The following is a 15,639-nucleotide window of genomic DNA, read 5'->3' on the forward strand; positions in this document are numbered from 1 at the left end:
GAGCGCCGGGCGGGGGGACGGGTACGAGCAGCGTGCCGGGAGAGGTTCCAAAATTCCATCTTTTTCCATTAGAAATCGCCTATATATATACATTTTTTTTTTTTTTAATTTTATTTTTCTTTTTTAAGAGAGCGGCGTGCAGCCTTGCGAGGTAAGTGATTATTCGGTGCGCAAATCGCGTGCTGCGGAATTGAGAGCCGTCCCTTTAAGGGTGGGTGCAAGAAGGCGTTTTTCTTGCAGAATGGCCCCTTATTTAGAGGGGCTGTGCGGCAGGTAGCCTGCATGTGAGCCACGCACACCCCGCCCTGCTGCTTTTGGGGGAAAACACGGGTTAAACATCTCTTATTCCTCCCATAGGGTGAGTAAGGAGTAAGGAGTGAGGAGTCTAATGACACACAGTTACGGGCGTGGGTTGGTTGTTGGGGGCTAAAATGCAAAAAAGAAATGAGAGGTGATGAGGCAGGCAGCTTCTCTTGGGTGTATGTTTTGCAAGGAGAAGGCAGATCCTCATCCCTGTTTGTGTTGGGAAGTTCGGGAGCATATGTTAGACAGTAAACTGGTTTAGAGAAGGATGCATCGATGTGGATTTTAGGCTTTTTATACAGGTGAAAATAGCGTAAGGAAAATGAAATATCTGGAGAAATTAAATAAATGATGAGTGTTAATTAGTGCTGCTGGGGAATGTAGCATAGCTGCAGTATACTGAATGAAGGCAAATTAATGTTGAATTGAGAGGAGAATGAGAAGAAATACAGCGAACGTGCCGTGGAGAACAACAACATGGCCATGAAACCCTGCTTGCAGTATTTCTCAGGTTGGAGCTTGGAATGATTTCTTCAAAATGCTAAAGGTTGGGTGTTGTCTGTTTTTCTTATTTAATCCTCAAAACTTAAATACGAAATCCGCAACTGAAAACATCCATTCCTAATGTGTGAATTAAAGAGGAAAAAAAGGAGCTAGTGATTTAAGTGCCTTTTGGTGAGAACATATTGAAGAGAATTTGCTGGCGACAGTCGCATGAGGCTTTCTTGCTGGAGTGGTGAGAGACGCCTTAGATCACGGATACTTTGTGTAGAGGTATGCTTATCTAGAAAATGTATGATAAACGTGCAGTCTCCAAGTACAATGTATTGCAACTTGCCATAATCAAACTCCCATTTTTTTGGCTCTGCGAACAAACTATTGCGGGGGAAAAAAAAGCAGTAGTGCTTAGGCAAAGACTGTCTTAAACCGCTTGAGGTCTGTGGCCATTATGACTCTGGAGCTTCTCAAAATAAACAAACTACTTAACGAGTTGTGCTTCTTTTTTGTAGTAACGCTTGCTAAGTGCATCATAAATGCAAAAGACTGTGTGTACTCCAAACTCACCACCAATTTCATTTGAGTGGAGAAGAGAGGCCGGGCAGTATCCTGTTTGCATCTGGACTGTGGTCGTAGAATATTGAAGCGTACTTGCATGCAGATTTAGACTTGTAATTACAATGTGAATTACTGGTTACATATTTGATGTAACTGGATGACGAATATAATTTTATAGAATAAAATCCTTATCAATATTGACTGCATTGTAGCAATTCCTGTCTTGTTCTCATATTTCCGTCTTTTCCAGTGGTTTTCCCATGATCCTATGTGAGCTTGCTTTTTTTAAATTGAAATACATATTGTGAACAAAAATATGTCTTTTAAGGTACCTAACAATTACCTGTTAACATTTCAGATTACATACACTAAATTTACTTCCAATTAAACCTTTAGAATACAAGTGGTGTATATGTTGATGTTGAGAAATCCATAAGCATGTGTTATGTGCAGTGAATTTTTAAAAGATTAATTTTTAAATGTAGCATTACAGACAAGCTTGCCTAACTTTCTGCGTGTAGATTCTCATTTATTAATATTAATGTCCATAAATGCAAACTGTATAAGGCCCAATTGTGCATCATGTACAGTGTTATGCACTCTGTACACTGAGTTCTGCAGGTTTTGGTTTATGTGCATATATATATATATGTATATATATTTAGAAGAACCCTTTATCTGTGAGGCCTTCTTTGGTTTGCCTGTGACACATTTAAGTTTCATTGGTATAGAATCCTACATTTTCTTTAATTTCAGGATGCATGTTAAAATTGGTAACAGTATATCTTAGGTTTTTTTATGAGATAGCAAAAGGAAAATGATAAGGCGGCAACCAGAAAACTCTAAAACAACATTAAAACATTACATTAAAAAAGAAAAATGTGACCTGCAACCCTCCCAACTTTGTGCATAATTTTTCTTGTTTTTTTTTTTTTTAAACCCCCCTCCCCCCCAATTTCATGTCTTTTTAAGGTATAAAGCTGTGAGTATACACACTGATTCTTTTTCTTTAAACTTTTGAGTATGTATTTAATTTTAGAGCAGAGTGATATGGCAAGATGATTTCCTTTGACATCCAGACAAGCAAATGGCTCTGAGGGTAGTTTCTTGATGAGATTAAGCCGATTTTAACGACTGGTGCAAAATCAGTGACCTCTTGTCCCTGTTCTCCCACCCGCAGTGGTGTGGCATTGTAGCCTTCTCTCTTCTACCAAGTTAAATGCTTGAGCAGCTGCTGGGTGAATGAAAACTATTTATTTTTGCAGAGTTCCTTTCTAGCTGGATCAATAAACTGAACTTGACTTATTGAACACGAGGGTGGCAGGGGGAGGATGCAGGAGTGTGAAACAGAGCGGCTGGATCTGTCCCTCATGACAGCGGTGAGCTCTCTGAATGGGTGGTACCAGTTGGGAGCTCATGCCCGGAGTACTTGCAGGAAGCCTTAGAAATGTCTCTGCAAATGGTACCTTTCGATGTACAGGGAGCGCCGTTCCCCGAGTGTGTATTTTGTTTGTGGTTGGTACTACACAAAGACTACTCGCAGCCTTACATACGTCATTGATGATAATCCTTGTGGTCAGCCTCATCAGTAATTTCAGGTTGTCTTGCACTTTGCTTCCAATGTAATAAAAATGTGCCAACCTCTAGGAACATTTTTCAGCATCCGTAGAACATGCAAAAGCTGTGGGTCGTACAGGACCTTGTGATGTTACCAGTAAGGTCCGTGGGAGGTTACCATGGTCTCCAGTGAGAGCAGAACTGAGCCTGCTGTTTGTTTCTGACTCTTATAATTTGAATCCTTCATCTTGGAATAACGTGTTCATTTTAACTTCAAGCTAGAGAGTGTGCGTTGCATTCATTGGAGATAAATTAGTGTTTAAAGCTCACTGCATCTGCAAATATTTGCAGCGGTGGAGTGAACTAGATCATTCATCTCTGGTTTATTTGCCAACTGGATTTTATGAGCTTTAAAAAACAAATTCTAGTTATGTTACTTAGAATCATTCTGGTCCCATTATTTTATGGGGCTAAAATGCAGTTGTTTGAATTACATTAATTTAAAAAGTAATTACTTTAAATACATACCCTACGTTAATGAGAGGAGATAATGGCTTGTTTTGTATACTTACATTAAGAAGGGAGAAACTGGGCATTTAGAGCCCGGTCTTGAAATTGTCCCATGTGAAGCTGTCCTATCCAGTGCAGTTTGTTGAGATTCTACTTAAATGATCTGTGACGAAAGGATCTGGTTTAATGACGAGGGTGACGGACAAATTGACGAGGAATTTAGGTTGTTGTCCTCATGTGGAATTGGCTGTGGGATTCTCATGAGAGAGCAGAAATTACTTTACTGGAATTTGAATAAAAATGCTGTATGTTTTGGGAGCTGTGGTGATGCAACTGTGGTGTTTCAGATCTTCAGGAAAAGAAGTCTTTGAATAATCCATAGAGTTCCCTGCCTAGTCTGGTTTTCTTCCTGGGCAGCATTTATTGCCTATCCCTCTTTCCAAAATGTGTCAAATAATTTATACTGTGGTGTGAGAAACTCCATCTTGAAAAATACTCTTTAATTTAAGAGAATGTTAATTAGTAATGATATAACACAAAATATATAGTATGCTTTTTTTGACTCAGATTTGGTTTTGTGCCACATTTCATGATTGATTTCAAAGGAATCATTACTTATTCATGGTGTTTATAAAGTACATGTAATAGTTGGGTTTGTATGTATTCTGCTTAAAGCAAACCTTGGTCTAAATTTTGCTTCCTCAGTCATTTTTAGATTTTTTTTTTTTTTGGTAAAGCTTTTTCTTGCTCTGAGTGGAGGCCTTATTTGCTAAAACTGTTGCTTTTTTTTTTTTTAATTTAAAATTTGAGAGTGGCTTTTTCTGTTGTCTCCTTTCCCTCCCACCAACGTCGTTGCTTCGTAAGGATGAGAATTGTTTAGCTTTACCAAAGAAGTAACCTTGGGTAGTAATCCTTAAGAGCCAATTTGGCAAAGGCAGACGTAGATACTTCAGGAACACGAAGAATCCTGGTGAGTTCATGTTACTATTCCTATGCAGACAAGTCCCCACACGCCGCCGCCTTCGTGAGCTGGGGCCCTCATGCTGATGAGGAATGATGTTGTATGAGCTAATGGGTAGGGAAGTAATCTGTTAGAGTGGTGTTCTCTTTTGAACTGGCATAACTGATGAGGAGGGTGATGAATCATGCATGTTGACATTTCAGCTATTACCAGTATTTGTTATTTATTTGTCCTTTATGAAAAGAACATATTGGTGACTGAAGGAATATCTTCCAGAGCAGACTGAGCGCTCTGTAGTGTGAAGGCTGGAGTTGCTGTTAATTTTTCTGTTTGGCTGGGGAGTGATTTGTTGTTGAAGATCTTTCATACTCATCATTTCGAAGTCTTGGAGCAACTTGTTGCTCGTTAGTTGTTTGGTTGTACTTAATGAGAAAGAATAAAGTAAGTGGTGTATGGCCAAAGTGAAGATCCTGGCATGTATGAATTATTCTTTCTCACACCACAAGCGGTTCCATTCATGTTGCCCAGTTTCACATAAGTTATTGAAAAGTCATCTGATTAGTGTTTCTGACCTTATTATGCTGATGAAAGCAGAGAAAGCTCAAAGCCGCGTTTGTTCCTGTGCTGAGCTGTAAGTGTATGCAAATAGCGAATGCAGACCTTCCACTGTCCGAGCCTTTCCAAAGCTTGGAAGGATGGCAACAGGCTTTCTTGCTTCTCTTTCCTCAAGATTGTTAACCTCAGTAGGTTGCATGTAAGACAGCAGAGATTTGGTTGTCGTGATGAGTTACTTGTCTTCACATCCTGTTTTCCATATCTTCCAGTCTTTTGCCATTGAAAGAGGTGACTTGGTTTTTAGAGAGCAGTGACGCTTGGCAGACTTTCATTGTGCAATACTTAAAACCTGAAGCTTGTATAAATACGTCACTAATGAAACTCAGCTGCATGGTTGAACTGTATCTTTTACCCTAATCTGTAGGGGATATTGTTAGGATTAAAAGATGGGATAGCTTGACAGAGCAGTTGAGGTAACATTCCCAAATAACAGTGAATAGAGTAAATGCACGTTTTTTTTCTCCAAGTCGCTCACTTTAATGGTGAATATGCTATTGTCTAACTTCTACTTACATCAGCTTTAATTGCTAATTATGGTTGAATTGTAGTGATCTCAAATTTGAGATTTGTAGTGATCTCATTAATGAAAAAAGTATTTTGGATAGGAGAATTCTTATTTGCAATACAAGTCACACTGGAAATTCACTATTAGTTAGCAAGTGTGAGAAAAGAGATGGTTCATTTCTTTTATGATAGGGGATCTTCCCAGTTGTTTACTTACTTTTAGATATTTTGGGTGTTTATTTCATTTTCCCCTTCATGCTTATATGATTTCCAGGGCAGGTTGAATAATATTTTGGCAGATTGCAGCTATTTTTCTGTATTCAGATTATTTAAGTAAAATGTTTTTATAAAGCAGTCAATAGGAAACATCGGTCCTGCAATTTATATTTCTTAGATGCCTTAACAAGTGAGGTTTGTGTATGTGTGTGAATGGTTCCCCCCTTTTCTATGTGTTCTTTTCAGCTGAATGTCTTAAAACTTTGAGTTTCCTTCTCAGTTTGAATGAGAAACTTGATGAATGCATTTGAAAAAGAGAAACCATCAGTGCATATGAAAACTATCAAAATTAAAGACAATGTAAAATATCTTTGCAGAATGGGACTATGAATATTTATAGTGTTTGCGGTTCCAGAAAGCAGTTGTGCATTGATTCCAATTGCTGTAAAGCATTAACTGATACTCTTGAAAGTGTCTTAATATCCTTAAACTGGAAACAATTGTGTTCTCTTCTGTTCACTGCCAGTCACCTTGATGGTAATCTGAAGTTCTTGCAGGTGAATTTTCCATCCTTGAATTGCAGAGTATTAAGCTGATTGAGCTAGATCCTGTGGTCAGTGTTTTAACGGTTGGCTTAAATATTGGTAAGCCGTACTTATGCCACGCTTAGCATTTTTAGCGGGCTGCTTCTGTCTGCGTTTGTGAAATATTATTTCCAATGATGTCGAGGAAAAAATACAAGGAAAACTGGGAGAAGACTGTAAGGAGAAACAAATGTGAATTAAGTAGCTTTTTGGTTGTGTGTCTAAAGGTATTAATTTTAGAGGATTTAGATTCTTTCTGCAGTTGTTAAATGGAAACTGGTTTATTGGTTTTATTGTTCTAGGGAAACAAACAAACAAAAAGGCTTATCTTTTATTGCTCTTTGAAGAAGTTTTACCTGTCTGTGCCATCACCCAGCTGTTCATTCCTGTTACCTTCATCCCCTGCTGAAAGCTGCTGGTCTCTCAGCTGTGCTGAACCAGATGTCTGGGTGTAAGGTAAAAAGAATAATCTCATTTTACTGCCTTCCTCCTGGTGTTCCTGCCCTGAAATTATTTACTGGTGGTGCTGATCAGTTGGAGTTAACAATCCTGTTTTGTCCCACCAGTCTGCACAACAGATTCTGGTGATGCCTTTTTCCATCAATAAAAATGAGCTTCTGCTATCTTCTCTTCTGGGGTTGGGATCCCATAAAGTTAGTATTTTTAATGAGGAAATATTAGTAAGTAATGGGACAATATGCACCCAGAGTGCAGTGAACAATGAAGTGTGCATCTGTCTCATTGTCAGTCCTTTTATTTACCTCTTTAAAAACAGATGATTTTACCTTTTGCCTTGTCTCCCATTCTGTCCTGTGGGGATTATTCTGTGTTAAGAAACTATTTTTGGTAGTGGGATGCTCGTAATGTTCCAGATAATGATTTGAAGAGGCCTAGTAACTAGAAGATAAAGCTACACAGCACTTCTGTAGAAATGAGTTACATGATTTTAATGCTGAAAGATGTCATGGGGAAAGCCTACACGTTCTGTAGTTCCCCAGGACTTAGGGAGTCACTAGGGGGAGGGCAGCATGGGGCTTGTAGCTTGAAAGAACTTGGTCAAAATAGTCATGTCCTTTCAGGCCTAAGCCCCCCGTCCTCCCTTCTTTCTCTAGGCTCCCTTAATAGTATGCAGATTTTTAGTTTTACGTCTTGGCTCTCTTCTCAGTGGTCGGTGCGCGTCTGTGAACATAAGAGGTCAGTGGCTGAGTAGATAATTGGGATAGGCTTAGGCAGGCTGTTCCTTCTGAGTGCTGCAGAAGAAAGTCTTCAGTGAAGGGGAGATTAGTGGACAAACAGATAAACAACTTTCTATTCTCCAGAGATTTTATGGAATAGGCTATGAAAGGGTTCGGAGACGGGGAAAGCCAAGTCATGGCTTTCTATCATGAGGATAGATTTTTAGAAATACATGATGCTTGGAGGACAGAGCCAAAAGGAAGTGTGTGTCTCAAACTTCTGTGACGGATGTAAAATGGAGCATGTGGAGGGTGCAAATGTGTGTGGATATAGTGATTTGAATGATCCAAATAAGTGTTTGTGCTTGTGGGTTTTGCTGGCTTGCCCCAAGCTTGCAGGCCACATTGTTCTTTGTGTGACTTTATTTTTATGGATATTTGCAAAATGATATGCGTTCAGGCAGTTATTCTGTGCATACAGCTGTATGTTGCTTAATCTGCTGCTTTCTGTACTTGCTTAAGTTGGGGTCTAAGGCTTATTATCTTTTCTAGCAGCTTTTGCATTTCTAAATAATCTTGGCTTAATAGCTAATTTATATTTTATGAAGGGAGAAATCTCCCATTTGCTAATTTAATGCGGATTTTTTCCTCTTACTAAAGTAATTTTTCCTACTTTCAATGTAAGATTTGATTAGAGGACCCCAACTCAATTTTCTGCTGTTTCACACAGTTATTAGTATGAGATACTCAGCTTCACGGTTAGAACGTGAGTGTCCGCTTGAAATCTTTGTGAGCAGCTTTCCATTGGGCCCAACCCTTGGTTAATACTTGGGTGTGTGTCAAAGCATCCCTTGCTTTTTTGTCTTCAGGAGTGGGGATTTACTGTAACAGGCACCATTAAAGAAAGGAATATTGTTGTTTGAAGGCTTAAGCTGTAATGGAGCTACATATGCCCACCGGCTTTCTCTTCAGACTGGTAATATTATCTGTGTCTTGATTTTTTAAAAAAAAAAAAAAAAAAAAAAAAAGAAAATGCAATGCTGACAGCAGGCAGTGCTCCTACACCTCCTCAGCAGAGGTGGAATATACCATCTGGCACTATGTGGGTAGTAGTTATCCCAAAAAGTAATAACAGTGGGAGTTCTTGCCAGTTACAAGTTGTGATCACAAGCCAAATGGTGTAGTTCTAAATTAGTGTACGTTTCTAAAGAGAAAGAGATGCAAGTATTTATTTTTGCGAACTTGAGAAGTATTTTCAGTCATGGGGGTCTTAGCTGAGGTTTGGTTGCTGGCATTTGAAAGAAAGTGTGAGGGGAGTAAGTCAGGGGAATATGGGCTGTGATGCTTGCTAGACCGTCTTCTAGGCACTAAAAAAAGTTGGCTTTTTTAGTATTATGTAAGCTTCAGCTTGGTTAGTACATGCGCGGTTGAAACTGAGGAATTATTTTAAAGGAGTGAATAGCAGAGTGGTCTGTTGATTTGATTTCGACTTTGCCGAATGGGAACTGAAAGATCTCAGTTCATCCTTTGGCACTACTAACTAGCCTTGAACAAATCACTGCTACCTGCTGTAAGAAGATGAGAAAAACTTTGTAACTAAGTGAAAAAGTTCGTCTTGCTTTTAGTAACACTTTTGGTATGGTGGCCTATGATGTTTTTGTCTAAAAAGTTAGACATAGCATAATCAAAACTGCTGTAAAGCGGATGCAAAACTGGTTCGCGTGTTGCTTGGTAACCTGGAAGACAGAATTGAGAGTGTACTAGTAGAACCTGTGTGTGACAGCAGCTTTCAAGGGGTTGCAGGGATGGGAAGAAAAGATTAGACTCAAAAGGATCTTGAAAAATTTGGAACTTAAAATATGAACAAATGAATGTCTCAGAGTTTATTCTGAATAAAAAGACTGGTCAATAGTATAAATACAGGTAAACAGGAACAGAGCAAAGCTCTGTGAAACGTCCAAAATGAAAATTAAAACATCTCCATGGCATTTGCATGCATGCTTGCATCCACACAGAGCAAGGGAAATTCAAAGGGAATTGTCGATTTGTGGCTTTTTAAAAGATCTGGATTCTTATTCCAAACTTGCTCAGACCCTGAAAATACTATGTATCAGTATGGACAGAATTCATGTGCAGACACAGGTTTTCACAGAGGGCTTTTCTTGTTCTTTCCCAAGTTATTTGGGTGGACGATTTAGCTGCTCTTATGTCAGCATACATTGTCCCTCTGCTGAGGGACTTTGCCAGCATCTCCCCCTGCATAGCTACAACTGCAGCAGTGCTCATCAAGTCGATAAGCTTTGCATCGGACTCTTAGTTCTTTGTGGATTTTTTTTTTTTTTGCTGCTTCTGCCTCTTGTCAGTGTCCATAAGACTGCCTAACAAAGCTAGTCGGTAAAGACTTTGGCTCAGTCTGCTGAATGCGTTCATAGTCCTTGCACTGAGGTGGTTTTCCATGTTGGGTTGCTGTAGTTTTGATCTTTGGACATGGAGACCAGCATTGAAGTTGGTGGATGCATACACAAATTTTTGAAGCGAGTTGATGAATGTTATTTAGTAAGCACCTGAATATACTGGTTTAATCTGTTTACCAAGCTATTTCTATTCAGAAATACAGTTTAAGTCATATAGATATGAAGGCACTGTATTTGAAATAGTTGTCTTAATTAGATATTTTTTGTGAGAAATTTCAGCATTCGTGTCAACCAAATCCATGATACAATTTTTATGTACCTGATGTAACTGTATACAGTGTATTCTCTTATGTGTCTTGGTTACAATGAAAGTTTTGCAGTAAGGAAAGCTATCATGATTAACTTAAAACTCTTTCATTGCTTTTGTCCTCATGGACAAATAGTTTTGCAGTCAGAAAAGCAGATAAGGCACCACTATGGGCTGCATTTACTGCTTTGCATGTGCTACACTTTTGTGTAGCCAAGGCTTTTCACTGTAGCAAAACACTGAAAATCATAGATGCAAATTAACATTCTTCATAAATGGAGGCGAAAGAAATATCTCTCCAAGTTTGGATAAAACCATCTTTAAGGAAAGATTAGATCATATGACATAAGTTTATTGACGTATTCATCGTTATCAGGAAAATGTAAAAATCTTCCAAGTGATGAATCTGTCTTTACAGTACTGTGTTTTACATGAGTGTGGCTTGGGTTGGTTTTGTTCACTTGAAGAGTAACACTATATGGAGAGTAAATCTTGTTGTATTAATTATTACCCATTTAGCTATGGATATACTTGAGCTGACTCTGGCGTACGTGGGGGATTTACCCTTCTCAGATGTCACATGCTGATACCACCTGTGTTCTTGCATCTGATGCATGTGAGTGCTTGCTGAAATCTGCAGGTTTGGAATTCGGGCAGCTTAAATCTATACTTGTCAAGCGTCTGTACTATAAATCCCCAGATTTATATCTGGTGGCAGTTTGCTCATAGTCTAGACACTCGTGTTGAACTTCTGCGTGAAGCTAGTCCTGGCTGCTTACATTCAAGAAGTCGTCTTTCTGTATTGTATTAAGAGCTTATCCATATGCTACAAGCTCTGTGTGCAGGAAGTCTCCTGGCAGCGGTCCTGCTATTCCATATTCTGATTTCAGGCTCTTTGTGGATCGTCAGGAAAAAAAAAAAAAAAAGCATAAAGCATGACAAGTTGTTGGCTGACTGATTTCTAGATAAGTTTTGCAAGAAAATTTAAATAAATATTAATGTTATGTGTTAAGAGATGATGCTGTGTGGCTGGTTCTGGTGTGAACTGCAGGATGTGATTAAAAATAAGATTGAGCAGTGCATGGGGGTCGGTTTGGAAAACAGTCTCCACGTTGAGCCTCTGCGGTTTAGGAGCAGAAATAATTGCTGTTGGTTGGAGCGGGTCAGAGTGCCACGAGAAACTATATATGTGTTTCCTTTTGTCATTTATCATTTATTGTCATTAGAAAGAACATCTGATTTTTGCAATTAGTTTGGATCAAGTAATAATTTTGATATGTTGTCCTATTTTAGAATTTTGTAGGAGCAGTACATAAATTAGTGCATTTTAAAGAAAGACTCTCGCTTTGCCCCCTGCCCTCCCCCAGCATCTCCCCCAGAGGAAACAATCATTTTGGTTTCATGTAGGTTGTATATGGTGACTGTTGAGTTCTCTGTAAGAAACAAAACCCAAATCGCCTTGAAACTATGGCTGACAAAACTATGACCGCAGCAAAGTATTTGATTTCTGACTGTCAAGGCTGGTTGTGTTTGTGGGGTTTCCCAAACCTGGGCTAAACTTTCAAATGATTTTGGTTTTCTGAATATTTTTGTTAGGTTGTGACACTGGCATAAAATGGAAAACTGAGTTGAAATTCATTCCTTTGTTTCCGTTTTCCTAATGTAACTGGATTACAACAATTTTATTTGGGCACTTTGACACATAAAAATGCTTATAAATGCTAAAGCTATGACTTAGCAATATTAAGCACTGGTTAAAGTAATTCAAAATAATATCCCATGTTTCATAAACAACAACAGAGAATAAATTCTGGAGCCTTTTCTAACTGTGCGAGGGCAGAGTCTGGCTCCAACACGTCTGTATATGGAGTAGTAGATGTGGCTAGACCAAGCACAGAAGAGTTTAAAAAATAAGCCCATAGTAACATATCTTCTTTGTGTTTGGGGAGAAATAGCTTTCAGTTTGATGTAGTAGGTGCTTGTATACATTAAGGCAAATTGTTTTCAAAGTTTTCTGGAGTGCCTGTGTAGGAAGGAAAGTTCAGTCTCAGTCTGGAATTATTTTGGATAATTCAAAGGAACGACGTAATTGTTATGTAGGAGGATTTTTTGTATTTTTAAGATGCTCTGTAACACATCATTAAAATATAACTAAAAAGAGCCCAGTAGAAAGGGCTGTGTGTCAGCGCACTCTCTTGTAAAAGACTGAGTTTACATTCCTTCATGTTTGTGCCTGGTGTCAGAGTTGTTGCATCTGAAATGCTGTGCTAATGGGAGTTGAACTGACTTTTTTTTTTGATGAAACACAAATAGGAAATAATTATTGAAAGTATAAATACTTCATAAAATTTAAGTTTATGATCTTCTTCCAAATAAGAAACCACTTAAAATATTAATAGCTTCGTTTACATGTTTGATGGGCCTAGTTTGATTGAAAGATTCCATATTTATAGTTGGTTGCTTTTTGCTTTCTTTAGGAAAGAAGTCTCCAGGTTTCATATTGTGTTATTTGTATACCTCTGTGAATTCAGTGTCTTCCTTTAGGAAATCACTTCTATCGGTCTGCAACTTGCTAGGAGGGTTTTACTAAATAACGTTGAGAAATACTGTAGGTAAGAATGTGAAATACTCTGGAAATATTGTAAGAAAGCTAGAGAGAGAACCTGGTATTTTTTCAAATGTGTTTTGTTTGTTATTCTATGAGGGTTGTGTTTACCTCTGGTATAGATATCAGATGGCGAGCTTTTGCATATTACTCATTATAGGAACATCAGGTTGGTTTTCCTTCCTTTATTTGTGCTCTTCCTCTTCCTCCTCCCTCCCCCTTCTCATCCTGCTGTTGTTTTATCTTTACAGCATTGTTGAATCTGAGTAGCGGGGCCAGGAATTGATCTCTCGTCCCTCGAGTGTAGCATGAGCTGTGTGCTGGTTTTCAGCAAAGGCCGAGGTGGCATCTGCTTTGCAAACACCGTTTGTTTCTTTTCTGTTCACACATGGTGACTTCATGTGGAATCTTCTGAAATGAAACCTTTAGTATGAAATGAAGTACCCTGCCTCTCCATGCTTAGGTGATTTTTATGATGCTTCCCATTAATAATGGGAAGAATTTAAGTAAATTACTGAACACGGAAACACTCCTTCCCATTTCTCTTTTCCATCAATGTGGACAGCTTGCTGTAAGCCTTCAAATCATTAAAAACCCAGGCAAACGCAGCCATGAAGAATTGTTTCTACCCAGTCTTTAAACAATTAGTAAGTGTATGGGAAGTCATTCTTCTGCCAGAGAGGCACCAGTCTTTGCTGGTGTGCAGGACTGGGAGGCCTTGAGCGGTGAGTTGGCTGTTTGCAGTAGTGCGTTGCAAAGCAACTTTGGGCTGAACAAGTCTGTCCTGACTGTCCTTTATACTGTTAGCTGCAACACCTGTGGTCTCCCAAAAAGATAGCTGGTTGGCATCCCTGTTCCAAAGGGATCTGTTTTCTTGGAGCTGTGGCTTCTGCTCTGTGTCTTTCAGTAGGCTGAAAGGAAATCTCTCTGTAGGATGGCCGTCTCCGTCTTTCTCCAGTGACCCTTGGTAGCCTTGCCTCACGAGACACAGTGCATGTCATGGTGAACCTGGATTTGCGTGTGTGCTGAGTGGTCGCAGGCTGCCAGTGTATCAGAGCGACGTTATTTGCTTTTCCCTTGCTGTGAGTTGCTGATGCAGGTGTAGATCTGCAAATACCAGACTTTATGTTTCTCAAAACTGTCTTGTGAGTTCTGAGGATAAAGGAAGATGGGAAAATAAATTACTGGAGGAGAACTAAATTAGTGAAGATGAAATTGAGAAACAGAACAGCAACAAGATGTGTCTGAATTTGTAAATATGCTTCTTGAATAGCTAATTGCATGAAAATAACTATACAGATAGTCTGGTGGGAAGAGTAACTGGAAAATGGTGAACTTAGCAATAACGTATTTTGAAAAGCTTGTATGAAAAAGGCTACCAATCTTATAATGAAGAGGTTAGAGATAACAAAAGCTATCTGAGAAGACCGACTTGCTTGAGTGGTTTAAAAGTCAAACAGGATTTTGACACATTTATACTTGTGCTACTAATGGCAGTCGACATCCTTTTGAATAGAACAGATAATTGCACTTAGGGTGACTGGCTGTCCAAAGATGGATGAGTGTGCAGCTGCTTTTTCTCCTGAATGCATATATGTTACCCTTTCATGACAGTTTGGATTAAAAACTTAAAAAGAATTATTTTACTATTCAAAGAAATGTGAGGGGAAAAATATCTTTAATACTATTTAATATAATTTTAATAAGCATTTATATCAGCGTTATGTATGTGGGGCAGTGGGTAAGGGTGGTAGGTATATTAATATGAATGCTGCTAGGACTGACTGTTTTAAAGAGTTGTAAGGAATGTATTTGTGTATTTGTTTCAGATGAATATCGGCTGATATTACAGATGCATTTCTTTTATCTGCGAGGCTGACAAACTTGAGATTGAACTGGAATGCAAAGCAGCGTTATTTCTCTAGACATCCTGGTAGTGAAGATTCTATAGATCAAGTTTTGCTCTAAGCAGCAACTTTTCAGTGGATTTTTAGGGGATTTTCACATACGTAATTATTAGCTCAGTATTTAGAAGCTTGTAAATCTTCGTTGCTATATTTTTTTTCCAAGTTGTTCTGAATTTACCATATTGTTGACGTATGTCTGTGTTAAGATCTTTGGAACTCGGTGACTAGGTTGATTGCAAACTAATACAGAATTTTACATGCTTTTCTTTTTTTTTCTAGCAAATTGATCTACTCACTTTGTTTAAAATTTTGTATGTATGTAATGTATTTATAACCATGATTTATATTTCACTGTAGACTTGGAAAAATGTAGCAAGGGCTCATTTAGAGAGGACTGAATAGCACTTCTTAGATGGCAGCGTGGAATGTAGTAAATTACTCTCTGGTATTAGACATTAATCTAATTGCTGCCTGAGTTTTCTACAGATGTTTTGGAGCAAACTAATAAAATGTGCCCTGACATAAATATTTTTATACAAACAAATATAATTAAGAATTAGAAGGAAGGGATATTGCTCATAGTATTAAAATTCATTCCTTATCTTCCTCTGTTTTAATTACTTCAGTGTTGTAGTTATTTTAATTTTGCTTACATAAATTAAGCTAAGTGTTCAACTTTACTGCCAAGTGTAGTACGAGTGCTTAAAGCACGTGGAGTTTGTAGCAGAAACAACCTGTGAAGAAATTTTTTTCTTAACCTGCTGACAGGTCTTATTTATTAATTGATGCAAAAGAGTCATATAGTAGTAACTCTGTAGTAGTAATCACTTTCTAGAAGGAGTTCACATTATGGATCTAATTTTCTACTGTTAAATAGCCTAGAACTAACACTGAACCTGTATTACTCTTTTCATGTTGATACATC

Source organism: Charadrius vociferus, unplaced genomic scaffold (assembly GCF_000708025.1).
Source record: "Charadrius vociferus isolate BGI_N301 unplaced genomic scaffold, ASM70802v2 scaffold484, whole genome shotgun sequence".
In the NCBI taxonomy this organism is placed as follows: Eukaryota; Metazoa; Chordata; class Aves; order Charadriiformes; family Charadriidae; genus Charadrius; species Charadrius vociferus.